Source organism: Hyperolius riggenbachi, chromosome 2 (genome assembly GCF_040937935.1).
Source record: "Hyperolius riggenbachi isolate aHypRig1 chromosome 2, aHypRig1.pri, whole genome shotgun sequence".
In the NCBI taxonomy this organism is placed as follows: Eukaryota; Metazoa; Chordata; class Amphibia; order Anura; family Hyperoliidae; genus Hyperolius; species Hyperolius riggenbachi.
Genome location: NC_090647.1, coordinates 80955366 through 80983017, shown reverse-complemented (window position 1 = coordinate 80983017; position 27652 = coordinate 80955366). Strand labels below are relative to the sequence as shown.

The window sequence follows — 27652 nt, the reverse complement described above, 5'->3', positions numbered from 1 at the left end:
ATTCAGGTTTTTATAAAGGTCAAAAGTTCACTCATCCTTTGCACTTTTGTAGGGGGGATGAATGATTTTTTGACCTTTATATAAACTTGAACATCTCAAAGAACTATAAAAGATAGAAGGATGATTTTGCAGCACACATGAGGTCAAACACAGCAATATCCATCCATACCAGTTTCATATCCATGTACCACTGCTTTGTGAAGTTATTTTCTGGGAAAAAAATAAATGCTATCATCTGAAAGCAGCACAGATCTTAATTTTGGCAGCAGAAATAGGAACAAAAGTAGCGTTCACAAACAGGAGCGCGGCCACATCAACATATTCAACAAGCTCTTGAATATGTTTAGAGGGTTCCAGCACTAGATCGATGAGCTGAAGGAGGATGGAAGAAGCCTCTGGACTATCCGGGCACTTCTCCTAATTATTGCATTTCTTTTTTTCTCACAGGTACACTTTGAAGGGAAACTGAAATAAGAGGAATATGGGGCTGCCATCTTCATTCCCATATAAACACACCTCTGACAAGCATGCAGCCAGTGGAGTTAGAGCAGAGTCAAAACATTTGATCTGCATGTTCATTCTGTGCCAGTGACTTAACTACTTGCGCATCCATGCTACACTTATCTACGCCCCTCTTTACGTCATCTTCGAATCAGAGGTAAAGATTATAAGCATCGTCTGTTATGTGCCCCTCACGTAATCACGCCTGCTCACGTGCGTGCACCCGACTCCGTCCCACAGGCCCGTAATCTGTTCACAGTGCATGTGATGAATGAAAGCTGGTGTCAGTGAGATGCCGGCATTCATTAACAAAGTGAAAGTAAAACATTACACTTAACACTTCCTATGTGCTGTTCACAGTACACACCATCTTGTGACCAAAAAGTTAAAATACACCCACATACACTATTATTTATAAAAATTAATACATTTTTATTAATTTTTAACTCCTTTCACCCCTACCCCATAGTTAACAAAATATAAGACTTGTAAAAAAATGTTTAAATAAAATGACATCATTTATAAAAAATACATACATAGCTACCTTAGGGACTTTTCAATATGCATCTCTTGAGGGTATATTACTGTTATTTTTTTAAATAAAAACTTGTAATTATTGATATAGTATATAAAAAAAACACTAAACAATTAAACAACTAAAATTACAGCTTTATTTCCAAATAAAATATTATCGCTATACATTGTACTGGGGACACAATTTAAATATTGTAATAACTGGGACAAATGGAGAATTAAACGTGTGGGTTTTATCTAGCGTAACACATTTTATTTTAAAACTATAATGGCTGGAAACTGAGAAATATATTTTTTTTCATTTTTCCTTATTATTCCATTTAAAATGCACATAAAATAAAATAATTCTTAGCAAAAAGTACCATCCAAAGAAAGCTTAATTTGTGGTGAACAAAACATTGTCGAACGAATGGAAGGAGCATGATGTGAAAATTGCTCTTGTTTTTAAGGGCCCTTTTCCACCAGCGCGTTTGCGCTGGCTGAATCGCAAAACCGCAAACCGCTAACGATTTTACAATCGCTACGGTTTGCTTTTTAACATAGGAATCGCGGTAGGTCATTTCCACTACCGCGATTCGCTTTTGTCGGGAACGCGAACGCGCGGCGGAGCGATAATTGCCGCGATTTTGCTATGCAGTGCATAGCATAGCAAAATCGCGGCCGCAAACGTCGGGGGAATCGCCGGTTTTGCGATTCAGCAATCGCTAGCGTTCAGCGTGAACGCTAGCGATTGCAGGTGGAAAAGGGCCCTTAGGGGGGAAAACCTGTGGTTGGGAAGTGGTTAAAGTACTTATTAGAGGCAGGCAACTAGTGTTGTTTATTAGAGAATGAAGATGGCAGCTTCCATATTCCTCTCACTTCAAGTTCCCTTTAAAGTTTACCTGTCTGGCATAAAATAAAAAATCAATTCTTTATTTTTATCTGGTAAACAAGTAATATGGTTGCTAACCAGGCAATCCATGAGTTAAAATCACTATTACTTTTCTTGTTGATGAATGATCATTCCCCAGTTTTCCTAATTCTTATTTGGTACACACAAAATTTGGTACACAAAAAGGAAGTTGCAGGGCATGCTGGGTTGTCATCTTTTGCTTCTCTACTTCTACTTCTCTACTAGAGAAGCAAAAAAGGAAAACCCAGCATGCCCTGCAACTTCTCTTTTGTGTACCAAATTTTGTGTGTACCAAATAAGAGTCAGGTAAACTGGGGAATGATCATTCATCAACAAGAAAAGTAATAGTGATTTTAACTTTTGGATTGCCTGGTTAGCATCCGTATTACTTGTTTACCAGATAAAAATAAAGAATTGATTTTTTATTTTGTGCCCAACAGTCACACTTTAACCACTTAAGGACCGCAGTCTTTTCACCCTTAAAGGGAAGGTCCAAGCAAAAAAAAAAAATGAGTTTCACTTACCTGGGGCTTCTACCAGCCCCATGTAGCCATCCTGTGCCCTCGTAGTCACTCAATGCTGCTCCAGTCCCCCGCTGGCAGCTTTCTGACTTTGGAGGTCAGGGCCACATTGCATACATTTTTACGCATTCCAGCTAGTGCAGGAACAAAAATGTACGCGTTGCACCACTAACGCGTAAAAATGTATGTGTTAATGTTCCTGCACTAGCGGGAATGTGTAAAAATGTACGCAATTCGGCCCTGACCTCCGAGGTCAGAAGGCTGCCAGTGGGGGACTGGAGCAGCAGTGAGTGACTATGAGGGCACAGGATGGCTGCATGGGGCTGGTAGAAGCCCCAGGTAAGTGAAACTCATTTTTTTTTTTTTTGCTTGGACCTCCCCTTTAAGGACCAGAGCCTTTTTTCCATTCAGACCACTGCAGCTTAAATGGTTTATTGCTCAGTCATACAAGCTACCATCTAAATGAATTTTACCTCCTTTTCTTGTCACTAATACAGCTTTCTTTTGGTGCTATTTGATTGGTGCTGCGATTTTTACTTTTTATTCTATTCATCAAAAAAGACATGAATTTTGGCAAAAAAATGATTTTTTTAACTTTCTGTGCTGACATTTTTCAAATAAAGTAAAATTTCTGTATACATGCAGCGCGAAAAATGTGGACAAACATGTTTTTGATTTAAAAAAATCCATTCAGTGTATATTTATTGGTTTGGGTAAAAGTTATAGCGTTTACAAACTATGGTGCAAAAATTGAATTTTCCCATTTTGAAGCATCTCTCTCATTTCTGAGCACCTGTCAGGTTTCATGAGGTGCTAGAATTCCAGGATAGTATAAATACCCCCCAAATGACCCCATTTTGGAAAGAAGACACCCCAAAGTATTCACTAAGAGGCATGGTGAGTTCATAGAAGATTTTATCTTTTGCCACAAGTTAGCGGAAAATGACACTTTGTGACAAAAAAAATAAATAAAAAAAAGTTTCCATTTCTGCTATCTGGTGACAAAAAAAAAATGAAATCTGCCACGGACTCACCATGCCCCTCTCTGAATACCTTGAAGTGTCTAGTTTCCAAAATGGGGTCATTTGTGGGGTGTGTTTATTGTCCTGGCATTTTGGGGGGTGCTAAATTGTAAGCACCCCTGTAAAGCCTAAAGGTGCTCATAGGACTTTGGGCCCCTTAGCGCACCTAGGCTGCAAAAGAAATGTCACACATGTGGTATCGCCTTACTCAGGAGAAATAGTATAATGTGTTTTGGGGTGTATTTTTACACATACCCATGATGGGTGGGAGAAATATCTCTGTAAATGAGATTTCTTTTGATTTTTTTACACACAATTGTCCATTTACAGAGATATTTCTCCCACCCAGCATGGGTATGTGTAAAAATACACCCCAAAACACATTATACTACTTCTCCTGAGTACGGCGATACCACATGTGTGACACTTTTTTGCACCCTAACTGCGCTAAGGGGCCCAAAGTCCTATGAGTACCTTTAGGATTTCACAGGTCATTTTGAGGCATTTATTTTCTAGACTACTCCTCACGGTTTAGGGCCCCTAAAATGCCAGGACAGTATAGGAACCCTACAAGTGACCCCATTTTAGAAAGAAGACACCCCAAGGTATTCCGTTAGTAGTATGGGGAGTTCATAGAAGATTTCATTTTTTTTTCACAAGTTAGCGGAAATTGATTTTTATTGTTTTTTTCACAAAGTGTCATTTTCCACTAACTTGTGACAAAAAATAAAATCTTCTATGAATTCCCCATACACCTAATTGAATACCTTGGGGTGTCTTTTTTCTAAAATGGGGTCACTTGTGGGGTTCCTATAATGCCCTGGCATTTTAGGGGCCCTAAACCGTGAGGAGTAGTCTAGAAACCAAATGCCTCAAAATGACCTGTGAAATTCTAAAGGTACTCATAGGACGTTGGGCCTCTTAGCGCACCTAGGTTGCAAAAAAGTGTCACACATGTGGTATCGCCGTACTCAGGAGAAGTAGTATAATGTGTTTTGGGGTGTATTTTTACACATACCCATGCTGGGTGGGAGAAATATCTCTGTAAATTAAAATGTTTTGATTTTTTTTACACACAATTGTCCCTTTACAGAGAGATTTCTCCCACCCAGCATGGGTATGTGTAAAAATACACCCCAAAACACATTATACTACTTCTCCTGAGTACGGCGATATCACATGTGTGACACTTTTTTGCAGCCTAGGTGCGCTATGGGGCCCAACGTCCTATTCACAGGTAATTTTGAGGCATTTGGTTTCTAGACTACTCCTCACGGTTTAGGGCCCCTAAAATGCCAGGGCAGTATAGAAACCCCAAAAGTGACCCCATTTTAGAAAGAAGACACCCCAAGGTATTCCGTTAGGTGTATGGTGAGTTCATAGAAGATTTTATTTTTTGTCACAAGTTAGTGGAAAATGACACTTTGTGAAAAAAAACAATACAAATCAATTTCCGCTAACTTATGACAAAAAATTAAATCTTCTATGAACTCGTCATACACCTAACGGAATACCTTGGGGTGTCTTCTTTCTAAAATGGGGTCACTTGTGGGGTTCCTATACTGCCCTGGCATTTTAGGGGCCCAAAACCACGAGGAGTAGTCTGGAAACCAAATGCCTCAAAATGACTGTTCAGGGGTATAAGCATCTGCAAATTTTGATGACAGGTGGTCTATGAGGGGCCGAATTTTGTGGAACCGGTCATAAGCAGGGTGGCTTCTTAGATGACAGGTTGTATTGGCACTGAAGTGCAGGAATGTTCTCAAATCATGACCTGGACATGGCAATTAAGTCGTACCAGCAGTGATCAGAAAAAAAATTTCTGTCACTGCGGTGGGGCGGGTGAGGGTTTGGCCGGGTGATCAGAAGCCCGCAGGGGGCATATTAGGGCCTGATCTGATGGGTAGCAGTGACAGGTGGTGACAGGGGGTGACGGGGTGGTTGATAGGTGATCAGTAGGTGATTACAGAGGAGAATATATGCAAGCAATGCACTGGTGAGTTGATCAGAGGGGGTCTGGGGGGCTAATTTAGGGTGTGGGCAGGTGATTGGGTGCCCGCAAGGGGCAGATTAGTGTCTGATCTGATGGGTAGCAGTGACAGGTGGTGACGGGGTGATTGATGGGTGATCAGTGGATGATTAGAGGGGAGAACAGATGTAAACAATGCACTTTCAGAGGTGATCTGAGGGTGGGTCTGCACGCAATCTGAGGGTGTGGGTGGGTGATCAGGTGCCCACAAAAGGCAGGTTAGGGTCTGATCTGATGGGTGGCAGTGACAGGTGGTGACAGGGGGTGATTGATGGGTGATTGACAGGTGATCAGTGGGTGATTATAGGGAAGAATAGATGTATACAGTACACAGGGGGGAGGGTCTAGGGAGGATCTAAGGGTGTGGGGGGGGGGGGTGTTCAGGAGCCCCAAGGGGGCAGTTTAGGACCTAATCTAAAAAATAGCGTTGAGATAGTGACAGGGAGTGATTAATGGGTGATTAGGGGGGTGATTGGGTGCAAACAGGTGTCCCAGGGGTGGGCAGGGGGGGTCTGATGGGTGCAGTGGGCGATCAGGGGGCAGGATCAGTGTGCTTGGGTACTTACTAGGAGGGCTGCAACCTGCCCTGGTGGTCCCTTAATCACTGGGACCACCAGGGCAGGAGGCAGCCTGTATAATACGCTTTGTATACATTACAAAGCGTATTATCCGCTTTACATGCGGAAGATCGGGGGTTAACAACCCGCCGCCGCTGCTAATTGGCTGGCGGGTTGACGTCGCGGGTGGGCACATCCAGCGTGCGATCCCCGGCAGCTAGTCCGCAACGAGCCGCCGCCGATCGGCGTATTGCGCGGTCGTTGCGGGCTCCACTTTGCCGCCGGCAAGTGGTTAAAATCACAATCCAGTAATATATATATATATATATATATATATATATATATATATATATATATATATATATATATATATATATATATATATATATATATAGATCTATATATATATAGATCTATATATATATATAGATCTATATATATATAGATCTATATATATATATATAGATCTATATATATATAGATCTATATATATATATATAGATCTATTTATATATATAGATCTATATATATATATATATATATAGATCTATATATATATAGATCTATATATATATAGATCTATATATATATAGATCTATATATAGATCTATATATATATAGATCTATATATAGATCTATATATATATATATATATATAGATCTATATATATATAGATCTATATATATATATATAGATCTATATATATATATATAGATCTATATATATATATATATAGATCTATATATATAGATCTATATATATATAGATCTATATATATATATATATATATAGATCTATATATATATATATATATATATATATATAGATCTATATATATATATATATATAGATATCTATATATATATAGATCTATATATATATATATATATATAGATCTATATATATATATATAGATCTATATATATATATATATATATAGATCTATATATATATATATAGATCTATATATATATATATATATAGATCTATATATAGGTGGTTGGGAGGGGATCAAGGGATACATGGGGGGGGGAGAGCTGGAAAAAAGTTTATTTTTACACTAAAATCGCACAGCCTGTCACGGCTGCAGGCTGTGCGTCTCTCCCTGTCACACAAGATCCACAGTGACAGGGAGAGGGAGGCGGAGAGGGAGGCGGAACGGCAACTATGTTGCCTTTCGGAGGGTGATCGCTGTGATTGGCTCACAGCGATCACACGGCAGGGAGCCAATCAGTGACGGCTCCTGCCGATACCCGGAAGCCTTAGCTGTCATAAGACAGCTAAGTGCAGCCGGTTCGGTGCGCGCGATCGCGGCGGGGAGCGGCGGCGCCGGTGATAGAGATCTACGCCTTGCCAGCCAGGAGCCCATCAAAACAGGGCGTAGATCTCTATCACTGCGGTCCGGAAATGGTTAAAACAAAGGATTTTCTATTATTATTTTATCAAAGGAGAACCTGTACCTTATATTCCAGACACCAGGGGGAGATGCAGAGCTGAGACAATTCACAGGGGGGAAATAAATAAATGACAGCTCCTGTACTGTATATGCAGGCATATACATGACTAAGCTGTAAATTAAACATTAACCCAAATAAACCTTAAATTCATCTTTTAACTAGCCAACTTATGATCTCCGATGACATAATACCTGACTACAGGCTGTAACAGCAGACTACTAGATATAATACTTGTCAGAATCTTTGATTAGATTTGACTTACTTTAATACCTACACTAATTATAAAGGTTGAAGTAAGCTTTTATTTTCAAAGTATGCCTATGAAACCCATCAAGATTTGGGGAGAACATTCAGGGCCGGCCCGCTCATGAGGCGGGGTGAAACTTTTGCCTCAGGCGGCAAATTTCCAGGGGCGGCACCCGCCCGTCCGTGGGTGCGGGGAGCCGGCCCGCCAAGCTGGAGGGGTAGCTGGCAGGACGGGGGTATTGGGCCAGCGGCGGGGAGGGGGGTCGGACCCCCCCTCCCTCGCTTGGGTCCCCCGTCCTCCGCTTCCCTCCAGTCTAAATAGAAGCAGCCGTATGTGTAAGAGGCACGGGCGGGGAGACACTCACCTCCTCTTCGCTCCAGCGTGCGCTCCACTGACATCACTTCCTGCAGGACGCTGCAGGAAGTGACGTCAGTGGAGCGCACGCTGGGAAGAGGTGAGTGTCCTCCCCGCCCGTGCCTCTTACACATACGGCTGCTTCTATTTAGGCTGGAGGGGAGCGGAGGACGGGGGACCCAGGCGAGGGAGGGGGGGTCCGACCCCCCTCCCCGCCGCTGGCTCAATACCCCCGTCCTGCCAGCTACCCCTCCAGCTCGGCGGCCCCCCAGAGCGGCGGTGGGGAGGGGCGGCGGTGACAATTTTTTAAAAATTTGCCTCAGGCGGCAAAAAGTCTAGGGCCGGCCCTGCGAACATTCAAACTCCATGCAGATTAAGACTATGCTTAGATCTGAGCTGGGGACTGCAGCAATGTAAGGCGAGTGTGCATTCTGCTATGTCAACATGTTGGCTAATTTAAAGAGCACCATGGCAATTTTTTAGTGGATTTTGACTTTAAAGCAGCAGGGACAGCCATACTATCCCAGAAAAAAAAACACATACAGTGGGATGCGAAAGTTTGGGCAACCTTGTTAATTGTCACGATTTTCCAGTATAAATCGTTGGTTGTTATGATAAAAAATGTCAGTTAAATATATAATATAGGAGACACACACGGTGATATTTGAGAAGGGAAAGTAAGTTTATTGGCTTTACAGAAAGTGCACAATAATTGTTTAAACATAAAAATTTGGGCACCACAAAAAATAAATGCAATCAGTATTTAGTAGATACACCTTTTTCAGAAATTACAGCCTCTAAATGCTTCATTTATGTTCCAGTGTGAGTCTGGATTCTGGTTGAAGGTATTTTGGACCATTCCACTTTACAAAACATCTCTAGGTCATTCAGGTTTGATGGCTTCCGAGCATGGACAGTTCTCTTTAACTCACACCACAGATTTTCAATTATATTATGGTCTGGGGACTGAGATAGCCATTCCAGAACGTTGTACTTGTTCCTCTGCATGAATGCCTTAATGGATTTTGAGCAGTGTTTAGGGTCGTTGTCTTGTTGAAAGATCCAGCCCCAGTGCAGCTTCAGCTTTTTCACTGATTCCTGGACATTGGTCACCAGAAAGAATCTGCTTATACTGAGTGGAATCCATGCGTCCCTCAACTTTGACAAGATTCCCAGTTCCTGCACTGACCACACAGCCCCACAACATGATGAAACCACCACCCTATTTTACTGTAGGTAGCAGGTGTTTTTCTTGGAATGCTGTGTTGTTTTTCCTCCATGCATAACGCCCCTTGTTATGCCCAAATAACTCAATTTTAGTTTCATCAGTCCACAGCACCTTATTCCAAAATGAAGCTGGCTTGTCCAAATGTGCTTTAGCATACCTCAAGCGGCTCTGTTTGTGCTGTGGGTGGAGAAAAGGCTTCTGCTGCATCACTCTCACATACAGCATCTCCCTGTGTAAAGTGTGCCGAATGGTTGAAAGTTGCACAGTGACTCCATCTGCAGCAAGATGATGTTGTAGGTCTTTGGTGCTGGTCTGTGGGTTGACTCTAACTGTTCTCACCATTCGTCACTTCTGTCTATCCGAGATTTTTCGCGGTCTGCCACTTCGAGCCTTAACTTGAACTGAGCCTGTAATCTTCCATTTCCTCAATATGTTCCTAACTGTGGAAACAGACAGCCGAAATCTCTGAGACAGCTTTCTGTAACCTTCCCCTAAACCCTGATGGTGAACAATATTTGTCTTCAGGTCATTTGAGAGTTGTTTTGAGACTCCCGTGTTGCAACTCTTCAGAGAAAATTAAAAGAGGAGGGAAACTTACAACTGACCCCCTAAAATTCTCTTTCTCATAATTGGATTCACTTTTGTAAGTAGGTCAGGGGTCACTGAGCTTACCAAGCCAATTTGAGTTCCAATAATTAGTTCTAAAGGTTTTGGAATCAATAAAATGCCCAAATTTATGCACCTGCCTAATTTTATTTAAACAATTATTGCGCACTTTCTCTAAATCCAATGTGATGAATAGCGGAAAAGCCGCCGCGTGTTCTGACAGTAAGGCGGCTGATTCCGCGTCTGATGCGGCGGTTTGTCCGCGTCAGCATGCGTCTGGGTTATCTGGAACTAATGGTGCACATGGGAAGAAAGGCGTGGGGGCCGCCGCATGTTCTGACAGTAAGGCGGCGGATTCTGCGTCCAGTGCGGCGGTTTCCCCGCAGCAACATGCGTCTGGGTTGTCTGGACCTAGTAGTGCACACAGATGGAGAGCTACGTGCGCGCGCGCTGCAAGACAAGCTCTTTATACCAATAGGAGGAAGATCAGCTGATCAGGGCGGTCAGCTGATTCCTGCTCAGCTAGGGATTGGTTGATGGGAGCTGGGCGGCGCCGTGGGGTGCTTTACTATATATATCTCTTGCTGTTCAGTTGCTGGTTGTCTGGCGTTGCGAATGCCTATGTGTTAGCACTCAGACCTTAGTCAGATCTTCAGTGTGGTGGAACCAGGAGGACCTGGGAATCCACACTTAGCCAGTACTGTTTATCATCTGTGTTATTCTCTAGCATAGTTCCAGAGTGTTGAGATCACGGCCCTCACACTCAGGGGTGTCTCTAGCCATTTCGTCACTCCAGGCGAGAGAACCTGTGGTGCCCCATATGACGTCCATATATCCATATACCCCCCCCCCCCTCCCCGTGGCGTTTCTCAACCGTCTTCCCATCCTCCGTATGGTGCCAACCCCCACCAGGCCAGTGCTGGGCCCCTTAGTTTTTTCAGTGTGTGAGTGCTGCCATGGAGAAGTGTGTCTTTACTGGTCATGTGCAAGTATGGTCCGTGTATGTCCAGTATAACAAAGGAACTTCCTGCACACAGGAAAAGAAGCTTTGCAAGGCACCTTCTTTCTACTGGACACGCAAGGACCTTAATCACGCATGTCCAGTATGAACACACTCGTCTACAGCATCGCTCACACAGCTTATTTGATAGGGACTCAACACTAATGGTGGGGTGTAAGATGCAGGAAACCTTTTCAGAGGCTCACTAATGAGCCAAGTATTAATGTATACATTTATTTTATTTGCGTCAGGATTGCTTTAAAGTGTACGTCAGATAGTCAGTAGTCAAGGACTACTGCGCATGCACAGCCCTGGTTGCGCTCCTGCATCTAGGAGCATTCTGCACCTGTGCAGTTACAAGCCTTAGCTAACTGCATAGGCGCAGATTGCTACTAGCCACAGATGCATAACCAAGGAAGTACACGGTCAGGACCACCATGCATGCGCAGTAGTCTCGGACTACTACAAGCCCAGAAGGTCACTGAGGGAGCCCATGGCCTACAGGGGAGCTGGAGGAAGCCCCGGGTAAGTATAAATGCTTGTATTTATTTAAGCTCAGGTTTTCTTTAAAAAGGAACCTAAAGTGACGGTAAGGTTCCCAGTTTACCTTACCTGTGGCTTCTTCTAGACCCCCTGTAGTCATCCTTATCCCACACGATCATTATGCTCTTCTCCCTTCAGTAGCTGTGCCCCTGTGAAATTTGGCTGTTGTGGGCTACTGCTTATGCCTGGCCCCAGCTGTGTGCCTCCTCAATCATGCTCCCATGGTCAAGGAATGTTCAGCACATGCGCAGCTGCAATTCTTTCTAATTGCACAAGCGAAGAACACTTTTGACCATAGGAGTGCAATCCAGCCAGAGCCTGGCCTGGGACTGTGCATGCAGTTTCAGAGGAGACAGCTACTGAATGGAATGAGGCAGAAAGACAAAAAGGGACCAGGATGACTAGAGGGGGCTGGAAGAAGTCCCTGGACACCTTATGTGTGTGCTGCGTTTGTATTATAAGACAGGCAGGGGAAACAGACACTTGAAATCATTAGCCTGAGATTGTTCCTTCCTCCACTGCCTGGATGACCAGCCCCAGCAGCGTACAACTACAAGACCTCTGACCTCCAAGCAACTTTAGCTGGCAGAGACAGCCTGCTGAGCGATAAAGATCAGAGGAGAGGTATCGTGAGCATGGAGGTGAAGGCACAGGACGGACAGAGGTGAATAGTGCTTTTACTTACAGCGGAGACAAAGCAGAAGATAACCAGCTGTCAGCTCGGACCCCTCTTCTTTTTTGCTCTGGCACCCGGGGAGGCTTTAATCCCTGCTGTGCAGAAGAAACTAGGCGACATAATAGCAGGCTAAGCTAGGCTGCAATGAGCATGCAGCAGCTGCCTTCTGTTGCTTAACGCTGCTCTGCTAGACTGCTACTAGTCTGTTCCGGGTTCTTAATTTGTAGACTCCCCGCCACTGTGTTAAGCCGCCCTCTGCACTGCCTGTACACCCGCACAGGCTTCACTGTACACAGAAAAGCAGGGCGCTGTGAATGGAACGGGGCAAATTGTGCAGAGTAGACACTGATTATTTGCTACAGCCTATGTGGCTTGCACCGGCCATGGTGACAGACGGGGGCGGAGTTAGAGGCGGAACCGCACGTAGTAAACAAAGTACTCGTGCTGCGGCCATCATAAAAAAAACCAACACAAACTTCAGTAGCAGTTGCGGCGAGCGGCCCCCTGCATTGCGCTCCTACCATCCCATGCCGCTCCAGGCGAATAATTATAGTTGCCTGATGGGTGAGACGCCTTTGCTCACACTCCAGACTAGGAATACTGTTTATCATCTGTGTTATTCTCTAGCATAGTTCCAGAGTGTTGAGATCACGGCCCTCACACTCCAGACTAGGAATACTGTTTATCATCTGTGTTATTCTCTAGCATAGTTCCAGACTGTTGAGATCACGGCCCTCACACTCCAGACTAGGAATACTGTTTATCATCTGTGTTATTCTCTAGCATAGTTCCAGAGTGTTGAGATCACGGCCCTCACACTCCAGACTAGGAATACTGTGTATCATCTGTGTGTTTCTCTAGCATAGTTCCAGGGTGTTGAGAGCACGGATCTCACACCTCAGACTAGGCCTTGTTTCGATATCTGTTATGACCTGTAGCTTTCCTGACTATTCTTTTGATCTCTGATTTTGTACCTTGCATATCTGATACTCTGTTGCCGACCCGGCCTGTCTGACCTTCTGGCTGTCACCCCCCCTCAGGGTGTCCAGCCCTCCCGCAGGGGTCCCCAGCTCCACAGAGGGGACACTGCTCCTTATCAGTCAGGGACTCCCTCTCCAGGTGTCCTTGACTGCAGTAGAGTCTCCTCTACTTATTGGACCACCTGCTACCCCGGTGGTCCGAAGATTACTGTTGCACCAAAACACTTACACTCTCAGGTGTCTAGAGGTTAGACATATTTGATTATTGGCGATTCTGCAGATCCTCAATAATCAGGTATATCTGTATTCTTGGGGATACTGCAGATCGCCAAGAATCAGATTCTCTCTCTGGTTGCTGACACCTATCGTTACATCCAATAAACTTCATTTCACTTTTCAAATATCACTGTGTGTGTCTCCTATATGATATATTTAACTGACATGTTTTATCATAACATTCAACGATTTATACGTACCACAAGAAAATGTATGCGTGCATCAAACACCAAGTTTAGCCCTAACAAATTTGGCTTTGCCAATTTGGCCTAATTGGTTTATCATGAGGCATTGCTCATGCAAATATGCATTTGCTTTCGCATGCCAAATTATGCAGGGTCAAAAACCAATACCGCAAAGCAGTTGCCCTGCGGGGATTAGTTCATGCTACATTAGCACTATCCAGGAGTGCCACGGGGAGGCTCCCCAATGCCCCCTCAATCAACGATTTATACAGGAAAATTATGACAATTAGCAAGGTTGCCTAAACTTTCGCATCCCACTGTATTTGTCATTTCCTCCTTTACTCTTTTTTTCTCTTAGAAACTGCACTGTCATATCTAGCTTGCTTTGTAAACATGTGAGCACAGCATAGATCATATTTCCGCAGCTTCTGCAGAGGGGAGAGGCGTACTTCCTTTCTCAGCCTTGTGTCAAGCTGAACTGCCTTCATTGCCCTCCTTGGTAATGTACCAAATAGTGATGTCCCTGCCTAGGAGAATTCATGGAGAAGCATGTGATCAGTTTGATCAGCTGATAGATTTGTAAGACTCTGATTTGCTGGACATGATCATGTGCTAAACCAGGAAGTCATCACAGCCAATCAGAACCTTAAAAATCTATCAGCTGATCAAACTTATCACATGCTACTCCGTGAGTTCTCCTAGGCAGGCCATCCCTAGTACTAAATAGAGCCAGGCTGACTGAGAGATTTATTACAGTAGACACATTTATAATTATATTAAATGCAAGGTCAGGTTGTAGACTGCATAATGAACACAGAGCAGTGGGTTAATGGTATTTGATTTTTTTGGCGTACAATCCCACATTAAGGGGTTTCCCACCTTCATCAGTGGGTGATTTCAGATAACATTTATCTCCCTGAAAAATTACTTGTGGAAAGCCAATGTGATGAAGAATTACCACAACAAATGTCAAAAACACAAGAGTTTCCATTTGAATATGTTTATAGAGTACTTTTGTTAGTCACCTGAGAAAACCACCACATATAATGTGCACATTGTGTAGCAATGTTAGCTTTACACTAATGATACTTGTATGAATGCCAGACCAGTGTTAAGCTCCTTTCACACTGTGCATGTTGTTATAAGAACGCAACGGAGCTAATAAGTAGCATCGTGCATCAGCATTACGGCTCAACCATACAGTGAGGCATACAGTACTATAAAACTATGCCTCACTGTTACTTTAAACATGCACATTGCCCTGTAAAAGCAATGTGATATTCCCATAGGAGTATCATTGCATCTGTTGCCATGATATTGTCTGTAGAAACATGACGGACACACAGTGTGAAAGGAGCCTTAAATCAAACCTGAAGCCTAATCAAAATAAAAAAAAACAGATCCTTACCTAAGGAGAGGGATGGCTCTGGGTCCTATAGAGCCTTCCCCTTCCTCTCACAGTGCCCTCGTTCCAGAGCTGCGTCCCCCATTCAAATCTCCTGCCGTAGGATGCTTCGGGAGCCCGAGTGCTCCCAAAGACTGGCAGCTCTGTACTGCACATGTGCAAGTGAGCGAGAGAGCGCACTAGCCCAGGTGCAGTATAGAGCTGCCCGTCTTCGGGAGCACTCGGGCTCCTGAAGACTTCCGAAGCCTTCTGCAATGGAATTGACCAATGATGGGGGAGACAGCGCTGGAGCAAGGAGACCATAGGATGAACAGGAAGGCTCTATAGGACCCAGAGCCTTCCCCCTTCAGGGGCGTAACAATAGACCCAGCAAGGGATGCAGCTGCAAGGGGGCCCAGAAGCCACCGGGGGCCCCGACCTGAGAGACTGACAACTAAGGGCACGGAGAGAAAAAACTTTCTGCACAATTGTTCTAATGACTGCACCTGCTCAGTTACTGATATAGAATCATACAAGGTTTTGCAGACAAAGATTTGTAGACAGCCCCCATTCAGTGTACAGCAGGGTATTGTGTACAGTGCTGTTCTACCCCTCCCCAAGTGCTGTGTCTTGTAGTGATGCTTGAGGAGTTTTTGCATGGAGAGAAAAAGCTTTCTGCTCTCTGCACAGTTGTTCTAATGACTGCATCTGTCACTGATAACGAAACATACAAAGTTTTGTAGACAAGGAGGGGGGGGGGGGATGGAGATAGGGGGCCCCATCCAAAGTTTCGCAGGGGGCCCCATTCATTTCTAGTTACGCCCCTGTCCCCCTTCCATAGGTAAGAATCTGTTTTTTTTTTAATTTTAATTAGGCTTCAGGTTAACTTTAAGGCCCGTAACCGCTATGCAATTGTTCTGATGACCAGCGATTTTTTTGAGCAACGAGCGTTCGTTTCCATTATCTCACGATGTGATACAGGTGTACGATTACACTATTGACGTCTGGCAACATACGGAGACAATGACCATCATGGCGGATCGATTCTTTAAGATCCTCAATGACTCAGCAAAGTACCGTGATCACTTAACTTCCCATGTGCGCCAGTTGTAGGACGTCACGTGTACCTACCCGCAGGAAGATGCATTGGGAAACGCTCATCGTGGGGAAATGTTGCTGGGATCTATCTTACCGGATCTGCAGGTGAGTATTAATTTCTGTCCAATGAACAGTGGAATTTTCCACCTAACTGACGCGGTATTTTTCTCACATGGGGATTAATGTACTAAGCTTTCTTTGTGCCTTGAAAACCTGTTCCATGTATTATAATTTTGTTGTGGTTTAAATCACTTTGGAGCCTATTTATAATGATGGCGATCTAGTCTAGGAAAACAGAATTACTTCTGCTCTATATTTATAAAAATGTCAATCAGCCTAAAAGATTGACACTCTCATGGGATTCTTATTTCACCATTATTTACCAATGCTTGTGTGCCAATATTCATAAAGTGGCGATAAACATGAAAAGTAGAGAAAAAGTTGAAATTAAACAGAGGTACAATCAGGCGCAAACGTGTTCAAAGTCTTACCTTGTAAAATAATACTGTTCTGTAGATCCTACCCATGAATGTGCTGGGGAACATACCTATCATGGTCAGTTTACTGTGCATAATGACTTCTCCTGGTTGCACTCTGAGACTTGCTTCTGACCTGGATTTAGCCCCACCATCTATTGTTACATTAAATCTGTATACATGGTGCAAGTGCCTTATTGCTTTCCCTGTCCTCCACTCTTATTAGTTTCATACAGGGGCAGACTGTGGTGGAGAAGGGGTGGGCAGGTGGAAGGGGGAGGGCAGGATGCCGCCCCTTGGAAGGCGCTTCCTAACGCACAAAGTTCAGGTTGCGTCATACAAGGTAAGCCCCTGGGGGCTGGCCAACACATTTGTGGGCAATATCTACAAAATAGTGTAATTGTTATCAGCACAATGACCTCACTAGTCACTACTGTACTGCTGTCTGTGCTGGACTTAAAGTGGAATCATGCCGTGACTACAAGCTCAGTCAGACTTATGAAAATCCAGCCATGCCCCCCTCCCCCGCATCTACATCACTCCCAATGTTCTGCATCGCTGCAGATGTCAGAAAGTGATTAGGTAATGCAGTAAAGTAGTCAGGCCAAGTATACAGCCTAACAACCAGCTTAATATTTTTAGACCTATTTCAGGGGCATTTAACTGAGACTTGTTCCATATGCAGCTAAAAATGAAAAATATTTAGTACTATAACTCTAGATTAGGTGCTCACGCTGTGCTGTACAATTATCTTCCCTCCCTTTTCTGAAATAATGCTGACACTGATTGAAATGAATGTGCTTGTGGGAGTTAGACATATGATAAAGTACTATGGATGAACAAGGTAGCACATTATTAAAGGACACAGTGAGGCGTGACTTGACGTTAGTTGTTGGGACAACTCCAAACCAAACAAACCACACTTTATCTCAAGCTGTAGGCTTTGACAGATGACTCGCATCCAGTGAGAATATCACCGCATAGAAGATAAAAATTCCTGTTCATACCAGAGCTAATATATTATGCCGTTACTAGTTATAACTTATCATTTTTAAATGTTTTGTCTCTACTTATAGTCCACACAGAAAGTTCAAACCCAACCAATGAATCAACAAGAGATTCTAACAGAACATGTTTTGTGGATCTCCTCATGTGAGTATTTGAAACTATAACTAATTAATTTGCTCCTGGAAGAACATATTCAGAATTCATTGCTGGTGAGATCCGAGGTTTGAGAGCCTGTTGCCTAGAACTGGGTCAAGATACCTGTATCCTCTTTAGCCTAGCTATCGTGGTGGATACAAGAGACACTAGGACACAGACTGTTTACTATGGAATTTCTTTAGCTTTTCATCTTCTCATGAATGTGTAATTTATAAAGGGTAAAAGAAAAGACCCGGGGATTGCTTCAGTCAGAGAGCAGCCCTAGCTAAGGCTACGTGGTAGAACCTCCATGTATTGAGGTATTCTTTCATGTTGTCCTCAACTTCTTCATTAAATATGGCAGCCTCCATATCCCTCTGGTTACAATTGCTCTGGTTGACTATATAAGAAAGGCCCCTAGTCAGCTTTTGGTGACGAGAGGTAATCTTACCTCTCTTGAAGAATTTGGACCAGTCTATTGAAAAAAAAGGTATTTTATTTGAGCACATAAATTTGACAACGTGTTTTGCGAGTGCTTGCCCGCTTCCTCAGGTCAATGAAAAAACAGATGCCTTAACTGTTATGGCTGTGTAGCAAGCATGAGTGTCTGTATGTGGAAGCAGGAAACAGGTTGTCAATTTTATGTGCTCAAATAAAAGACCTTTTTTCAATAGACTGGTCGAAATTTTTCAAGAGAGGTAAGATTACCTCTCTGTTTATAAGGTTAACAGCTTATTAGCCTATCTTTTATACATTGGACACCTCCACCCCAAATTTAAGTGTCTTGTCATAACTCTTTAGAGGTAATAGTTTCTTAGTTTGTCATAAAGAACATTCAGAGTGTGACTGACCAGTTCCTGTTATAGACATTGAAAACTGAGCAGGGACGGTCAATTTCCCACCTGCTCTGACGGTGGTTGCAAGGATTTGCAACCCACCTTTGTTAGTATATATATCCTTAGCATTCTTACACAATTCTGCACCATTGGACTCCTGGTCTCCTTAGGTCTGTCTTTTAGATGAGCCTGGGGTTGTTACAGTCACAGGAACCATCAACATAAGCAATCCTGCTGACCTAGTCCACTTATTCGGTGCTGAACAGGGGTAATTTGGAGTATTTGGGTGTTTTCCGACTTCTCTATGCTAAATTCGAACACCAACAGAATAAACTATGAGTCTTACGCACGATGAGTAGAGTGTAATGCATTGTATATAATGTATTGCATTCTGCTCTACTCATCATGCGGTAAGACTTTACAATACTGCTTACGGAAATTTACTGAATATACCACTTTGTGTACTGTTTGCTTTTGCGTACCTCATCATTATTTGCAGATCATTTTTTAGAATGAGGAGTTCATCTGAACATTTCACAGTTCCAGCTCCTGGCATACTTGTTACTAATAATATACAGTATATTAGACAATGAATAGTTCTGAAAATAGGTTTTAATCCTGAACATCTGCTGTGCTTATGTTATCTCAGCCCCTAAATAAATAAAATCTCAGCATTCCATCTCCTTACCACATCCTCCTGTTTTACAAATAACAAAGCAATACACATATTTAAAGGAAAACGGTGTATCTACTTATTTTTCATATTATCATTTTACATAATTAAGTATCTTTCCTATGTATTGGTTTTATCCAAGTTGTGCTATTCATATTCCTAGAATCCATAATCTTCCAAGATTTAAAATGGGAGAATCAATCAATCCCAAAAGACGATGTAGCACCTGAGGAAGCTGACAGCCTATCACAGAGAGAAGAAGCACTGTTGTATTCCTCCATCACTGAATCTATCCTTACAAGTTATTATTATTAAACTTTATTTATAAAGCACTTACATATGACACAGTGCTGTACAATAGATAGGGGGAACATTGCAACATTAAATAATGTTACAAAGGTACATTATAACGTTCAACAATACAATGGTACACTAAATAGTGATGTAACAATGTAGGGATAAATATAGTAGTCCAGTGCGGTGGTGGAGAAGTGCCCACGGAGAGTAAGGCCCTGCCAAATAGTATAAATGGTGGAGAAGAGGGACATATCAGTGTTCTAAATCCAATGGAGGGGGGCAAAGCTTTCAAGAGGGTGGATAAGCAATGGTGAACAGATGGGTTCTTTAACATGTGCTTGAATTAGTTGAAGGTGGGGGCAAGCCTGATGGGGGAGAGAGTTCCATATAGTAGGGACTGCTCTGGAGAAGTCCTGGAGCCTAGCGAGTGAGCAAGTGATGTGAGGGGTGGACGTCCATAGAGTGTTGGATTAGTGGAGGTAACATGTTGGAGAGGACAAGATCCAAGATGTTTGAAGGGGAGGTATGGGAGGTATGGTGAATGGACTTGTATGCCAGGCAGAGCAGCTTAAAGGAACACTATCAAGTGTTCTAAAATGACAATGTACAAATAATGTCTCTTCCCCTATGAAGAGATGGACTAGTCCAAAACCTGTCACTTCTGTCAGATTTCGACTGCCTGCTGTAAGTGACAGGAACATAGGAGAAAAGTAATTTATGGCTTATTTTACTCTGAAAAAAAAACATACTCCTTATTTGTTTGTTTGCACATACTTAAAATTTTACAATTTTTCGCCATAGTGCCCCTTTAAGCCACAGAGCAGTATACTTGAAAAATGAATGCTTCACTTACTGCTATCCATTACTACACTGTCTAAGTTGATCATTGCATTGTCTGTGTCCCATAAGCAACTGTCAAGTCAAATTCTTCGTAAGTGCAAATTTAATTGGCCAAATAAAATCTGATTCTGGATGCATACAGGGTGCATTTAAGTTTCTCAGCTTTCAAAATATGCTAGGGTTTTCTAATCAGAATCAGAATCAGAATCAGAATCAATTTATTTTCGCCAAGTAAGTTTGCACCTACAAGGAATTTGTCTTGGCAGTTGCTTAACAAACACAAACAAAAAACAATACAAGGACAGACAGTGTGAATATTACAAGTTAAGGACATTATAAGTATAGTGGCAGTAAGCAATGTGAGAATTGTTCATGTTTAGTTCTGTGCTGATTACTTTCAGTCCTAGCAGCTCTAACGTGGTTCAGCATTAAGTATGGCTACCGCTTGAGGAAAAAAACTGTTCCTGTGTCTGGAGGTTTTGGTAGCGATTGACCGGAATCTTACTCCTGAAGGCATGCGCTGGAAGATGGAGTGAGCTGGGTGAGAGGGGTCAGAGGCAATTTTGGTCGCTCTCTTTCTGCACCTGCTAGTGTAAAGATCCTGCAGGGAAGGTAAGCTACAGCCAATTATCCTTTCCGCTGATCGGATGATGCGCTGCAGCCTCCCCTTTTCTAATGCTGAGCAGGAGCTGAACCATACAGTCATGGATGATGTTATGGTGGATTCGATGATTGCAGTGTAGAACTGCACCATTAGCTTTTGAGGTAGGCCAAACTTTTTCAGCTGCCGCAGATGGTACATTCTCTGTTGTGCTTTCTTGACAATAGTGGCAGTGTTGTTGCCCCATTTTAAGTCGTTTGAGATCGTGGACCCAAGAAACTTGAATGACTCTACTTGGGTTATTGTGGATCCATTTATGGTTAAGGGGAGGTGCTGGGGGGGAGATCTCCTAAAGTCTATTATCATCTCCATGGTTTTGAGAGCATTTAGTTCTAAGTTGTTGCTGCTGCACCAGGAGGAAAGCTGTCCCACCACATGCCTGTATGCAGACTCATCCCCGTTTTGAATGAGACCAACAACTGTTGTGTCGTCTGCAAACTTCAGAACCTTAACAGATGGATCTGTGGAGATGCAGTCATTGGTGTAAAGTGAGTACAGCAGTGGGGAAAGCACACAGCCCTGGGGTGCACCAGTACTGACTGTCAGAGAGCTTGATGTGAGTTTACCAAGTCTAACACGCTGTCTTCTGTCGGTTAAGAAGTCGGTTATCCATTTGCAGAGGGATTCAGGTATGTGTAGCTGGGAGAGCTTGCTGTGCAGCAGTGATGGAATTATGGTATTAAATGCAGAGTAAGTAAACTCAGCACTGCCTGCATGCTTAGAGGCCCCCTGTGTACTTTTGTGGTAAATCAAGTGGTGCCTCATCTCATTTACATGGCTGGGCAAGAAAGGAGGAGTTCATGAAGAAGAAGAAAAATGAGTCCAGGATGTACTAACATAAGCACAAAATGGTGGCAGTCCTGATGAGTATTTGTATTATGTATTTACAGTATGTAGCACCAACATCCTCTGCAGCACTTTTACATAGGGTAAAAAGCAGGGGTGGGCAAACTATGGCCCACGGGCCAGATTCGGCCCGCAAGTGCTATAAAGGAGGCTCGCCGACAGAGGTGCATTCCGCTCCACCCTCCTTCTCCCTCCCGCCGTTCTTCTAAAAAGACCTGAAACACGCGTACAAGGAGTAATTCACCCAAATCACTCATTACAGCTGCGATTGTCATGGCAATGACGGCATCATGCGTAACAGCGTGTCACATGATGCCACCATTGCCATGGCGATTGGCACTGGAGCAAATGATTAGGTGTGTTACATGGGAATCGCTGCTGGAGGTAGGGAGGGAAAGAGAGGGAGGTAGCAGCGTTATGCATTCTTGAGTAAAGCAGCCTGATCAGAAAAAAAGTTTGCCCACCCCGGTCTATACAGTAGTCATATCACTAACTGTCCCTCAGAGCAAAGCTGACACTTGGCAAACTCATCCAAACTTATCACGGTTATGCTAATGACACCAGGCTAGATTTATCCTTCAAACCTGATGTGACAGACCCAGTCTCAGTCACAAATGCCTGCTTAGCTGTACCACAAGGGTAAATGAATGACAACTGGCTGAAACTACAATGCTGACAAACTGAAACTCTTGTCATCATCAGAGATCAGGTCCTGGCAGCAAAACATTCCAAGTCATCACCAACAGGGTAGAGGGCACATAGTTATGGCAATGGGCACAGCTTGTTTTTATTAACCGGTGGGGAATTAAACTTTAGAAAAGAATGCTGTTGTGAAATCCTCCTACTTTCACCCAGCAAACATTGCAGAAATGAAATATCTCTCCCCCACTCCCTCAACATTAGTAAACACTTTGATTACATCACAGCTTGTTGTCATGCCCTCTATACAGACCTTCAGCACAAGGACCTGTACAGCCTACAACTAGTTTGCAAGTCAAGTGGAAAGTCCAAAGTGGCACACCTTCCGTGGAGTCCATGGATGCATAGCCACTGTGGTAAGCCACGCCACCAATCATGACACAAATTCCAAGTTAGGTGAGCACACCATTATCTTCATTATGACGGATCAGAGAATAATGGCGCACAGCGCTTATGCTTTAAAATGGCGCCGCATTGAAAACATACGCTTAACGCTATTTAACAATAGTACTGCATAATAATGGCGCACAGAGAAAAATGAAGAAAGACGGCGCACAGTGTCGTTATTTATCAATAGCACCGTACATATGCCAAACAGCAAACGTTATTGCGCACAGTAACATTATTTATCAATAGCGCCCTACATAAGTCAAACAGCAGATGTTATTTAACTGCAAAACGGTGAATGTATTTAATGTAACACTGTTAAAAATTCTAAAGATGTCCCAGATTGAGGATTTAAAAAAACAATATTAACGTCATCAACTTTGTTCAAGTAATGTGCAGTACTGTAAACGTTAACTAACGTTATAAAAGTTCTAAAGATGTCCCAGATTGAGGATTTAGAAAACCAATATTATCCTCATAAACTTTGTTCAAGTAATGTGCAGTACTGTAAACGTTAACTAACATTATCAACTTTGTTCAAGTAATGTGCAGTACTGTAAACGTTAACTAACATTATCAACTTTGTTCAAGTAATGTGCAGTACTGTAAACGTTAACTAACGTTATTAACTTAGTTAACGTTTACAGTACTGCACATTACTTAAACAAAGTTAATAACGTTAGTTAACATTTACAGTACTGCACATTACTTGAACAAACGCTATTAACTTTGTTCAAGTAATGTGCAGTACTGTAAACGTTTACTAACGTTATTAACTCTGTTTAAGTAATGTGCAGTACTGTAAACGTTTACTAACGCTATTGACTCTGTTTAAGTAATGCGCAGTATTGTAAACGTTTACTAACTTTAATACCCTGTGACTGTGCAGGATTGGAGGTTTTAAAAAAAAATCTTTACGTTAATAATGTTAGCTAATTTGTACCTGTAATGTACAGTACTCTTAACGTTAATTAACTCTAATACACTTTGACTTTGCAGGATCGGACTGCGCCCTGCATTACATTTTAAATATAACTAAAAATTAATATACTGTGATGTGTTTATATGTAAATATCAATTGTTATAATGAAATGAAAATTTACCCCTTGTGATTGTGTATCGGTGAGCAATTTTTTTTTATTTTTAAATAGTGAAATACATTGTGACATAACTTAGACTTTAGTGCAAGTACTTTAAATTAATTCAAATCTAATGTAATATTTAATAAAAAATTATATTTTATTTTTAATAATTAAATGTTAATTGTATAGCATACCGTTAAGGTTCATTAACTATAAGCAATGTTAAAATGATTTGAAAATAAAAAAATAGCAATTAGTCAAGTAAAAAACAATAACTCTAAATAAAGATTACTATTAAGAGCATTAGAGTTATTAATATCAATATAAACATTAGTTAACGTTTTTGAGAAGATGCTTTTAAAACAGTAATTAATGATTTAGTGTTAACGTTAATTAACGATAAGCGGAAGACGGATTAGCGGCATCACCGTGTGCCATTATTCGCAGGCGCCATTTTCGTATGCACCCCATTATAAAGTTGCATTTATTCAATATATCAGCAGTCTACAAAGCAAAGCTAACAATTGTTTCAGGACAATGGAGCGTATTATGCAGACCGATACAATATACACTTAAAGAGAAACTCCGACCAAGAATTGAACTTTATCCCAATCAGTAGCTGATACCCCCTTTTCCATGAGAAATCTATTCCTTTTCACAAACAGACCATCAGGCGGCGCTGTATGGCTGATATTGTGGTGAAACCCCTCCCACAAGAAACAAGAAAAGTACGTACTCTTGGCAGTTTCCTGTCTGTGAACCTTGCTGCATTGTGGGAAATAGCTGTTTACAGCTGTTTCCAACTGCCAAAAAACCATGCAGCAGCTACATCACCTGCCAACAGTAAAAATGTTACCATGTAATAAATGTCAGAATGTAAATCAGGGATTTAAAAGATTTTACAATGGGCAAACACTGACTAAATCATTTGAACATAAATATGAAGCACTTTTTTTATTACAATATTTTAACTGGAGTTTCTCTTTAAGGGGCCCATACACTCAGCCAATTTTCAATTGACCAATCGATCAATTTGCGGCCGATTTCGATCGATTTTGATCGATTTCAATCGATCTGACATGTTGGAAAATTTAGGCTTATCTCTTGAGTTGGCTTATCATTTTGCATTGGACCTAATGGAAATCTGATGGCAACAAAATGCCATCGGATTTATTGGAAATCTGTTCCTAGTAAAAAATGTTCCTAAACACATCAGATAGATCAGAAAATCTACTGATGATCTATCTGCTGCTAATCTAACGAGTGTATGGCCACCTTTACCCTGAAGGGGCCCATACACTGGTCGATTTCAGCCATCGATCGATGGATCGATTCGATAGAAACATGATCATTCGATAGAATCGATCGATTGATCATAAATCCATTCTTTCAAATTCCCAAATCGATCGATTTGCAGCCGATTCTGATCGATCTGACAGGATGGAAAATCTAGGTTGATCTGCTGCTGGCAGCAGATTGATGGCCCAAATAGTTGCAATGGATCTAATGGTCCAATAATGCATTTATATCGATTTCCAATAGATTGCATTCTGAAATCTAATGGAAATCTGTTCCTAGTGTGTGGCACACATCAGATAGATTCCTGTCAGATTTGACTTGACAGGCATCTGAGATAAATCTATCTGATGGTCAAATCTGCTGCAAATCTATAAGTGTATGGCCACCTTAATGCAAACTTAAATACAATTGATCAAAATTAGAACACTCATTCACTGTTATTAGTGATTTTTATGTGTAGGGGATCTAATGGAGAAGCATGTGATCAGGTGATAGATATGTAAGTCTCTGATTTGCTAATCATGATCATGTGCTTAAGCAGGGTGAGATCCCAGCAAATCAGAGCTTTCCAAATCTATCAGCTGATCAAACTGAACACATGCTTCTCCATGAGTTCTCCTAGACATGACCATCACTAGCTGTGATTAGTCTATGCACTCAACCATTAATGTTGGTAAACCAGGCCAGATTTATAGTTTTTGTGCCTCTAGGCCAAGTATGTTGTGGCTCCCCTTTCATGTGCAGTAGTGCCTCTCCCCTTACATGTGCAGCCCCCTCTGCTATATTTATCATGCATGCACTGTACCCCCTTTCCTTCATGAACAGCTCCCTTGGACATCAGTTTCCCATTTTAATGTGTTGCTCTGCATTTTCAGCCACCGCTAGCTTTCATATTTTCTTATACACAAAAACATGCAGCGCTTAGGATGATCAACCAATACCAATATGGTTTACCAAAAGTTAAATTGAATATATATAATCAATATGATTAACAATGAACTGGCCAATGTGGTATATATATTTCCAGAGTGCAAAGAAAAAACGTCCTGGGTATAGTGACCAAATAGCATCCAAATGTCCTAGTTCTAAAGTCCTAAAATGTAAAAGGTGCGCTGCTGTTCCTAGGAATGAGCCAATTCCTCCCTTCAAAATTCACTCTAAATCAGCTAAGCGCTCTCTTTTATCCGCCATATAACCTTCTTCTTCAATATGCTGCCAAGATCAGCTACACCTCCACCAGGACACCCTGTGTGATCCAAACTCACCAAATATGGTGGGCCATGTGTTACAGTGGCCTTTCGCACTTCTGGGGCATTAACAGGCTCCCCACGCCCTCGAAATCTCCTCTTCTCAAAACACCATCAGCTCAGCAGCATATATTTCCATAAGCATTTACCTCAATGACAATAAAACGCTTTCATTGCGCAATATAGTTTTAAAACAGTTAGCTTTATTACGATGTTACACTCACATTCAGCAGGGTTTGGCCAAGCATGGGGATTTAGGGGATCCTGAATGAGTCACGTGGTGTGACGAAACTAGTTGGGAGGAGCCACATGCGGAAGGAGTCTCGCGTCTAGCGGAGGGAGGCTGGCGGTGGAAGCAAACGCGCACCCTGATTACAGCTATACGGCGGTCAGCCCGGGAGACTGCACGGGGGGGAGCCCGTTAGTAACTCCACATGCTTGGCCAAACCCTGCTGAATGTGAGTGTAACATCGTAATAAAGCTAACTGTTTTTAAACTATATTGCGCAATGAAAGCGTTTTATTGTCATTGAGGTAAATGCTTATGGAAATATATGCTGCTGAGCTGATGGTGTTTTGAGAAGAGGAGAGTTCGAGGGCGTGGGGAGCCTGTTAATGCCCCAGAAGTGCGAAAGGCCACTGTAACACATGGCCCACCATATTTGGTGAGTTTGGATCACACAGGGTGTCCTGGTGGAGGTGTAGCTGATCTTGGCAGCATATTGAAGAAGAAGGTTATATGGCGGATAAAAGAGAGCGCTTAGCTGATTTAGAGTGAATTTCATATTTTCTTGTCCAGGTGGCCCCTTGGGCCTGGGCCTTTGTGGCCTTGTCAAAAATCCGCCCTGTTGGTAAATAAAACTTTGGACAGTTGGAACTACCTTGTAATCATTTTCCTACCAGGAATTAGCCGGTCTTCACATTTGTGTGTGCATCATCTGAGATCTAAAGTTAATACAGCGACACTTTGCTGCTCCTTAAACAGCACCCATCTGTTCTTAGAAAAATATCAGTTTAGTCTACATTCACAGTAATAGCTGACAGGGGTATGCTCAGCAGCACCTGCCTGTCATCCA

The 27652-nt window shown here is 42.4% G+C and overlaps 1 long non-coding RNA gene across 1 annotated transcript; it reads left to right on the top strand.

Moving 5' to 3' along the window:
• The first annotated feature begins 482 nt into the window (after window positions 1–482).
• On the top strand, window positions 483–19560 carry LOC137543944 (uncharacterized). Its single transcript, XR_011025670.1, has 4 exons — window positions 483–658; window positions 15975–16196; window positions 17644–17719; window positions 19383–19560. It is a non-coding gene; the product is annotated as an uncharacterized lncRNA (long non-coding RNA).
• The last annotated feature ends 8092 nt before the right edge of the window (window positions 19561–27652 follow it).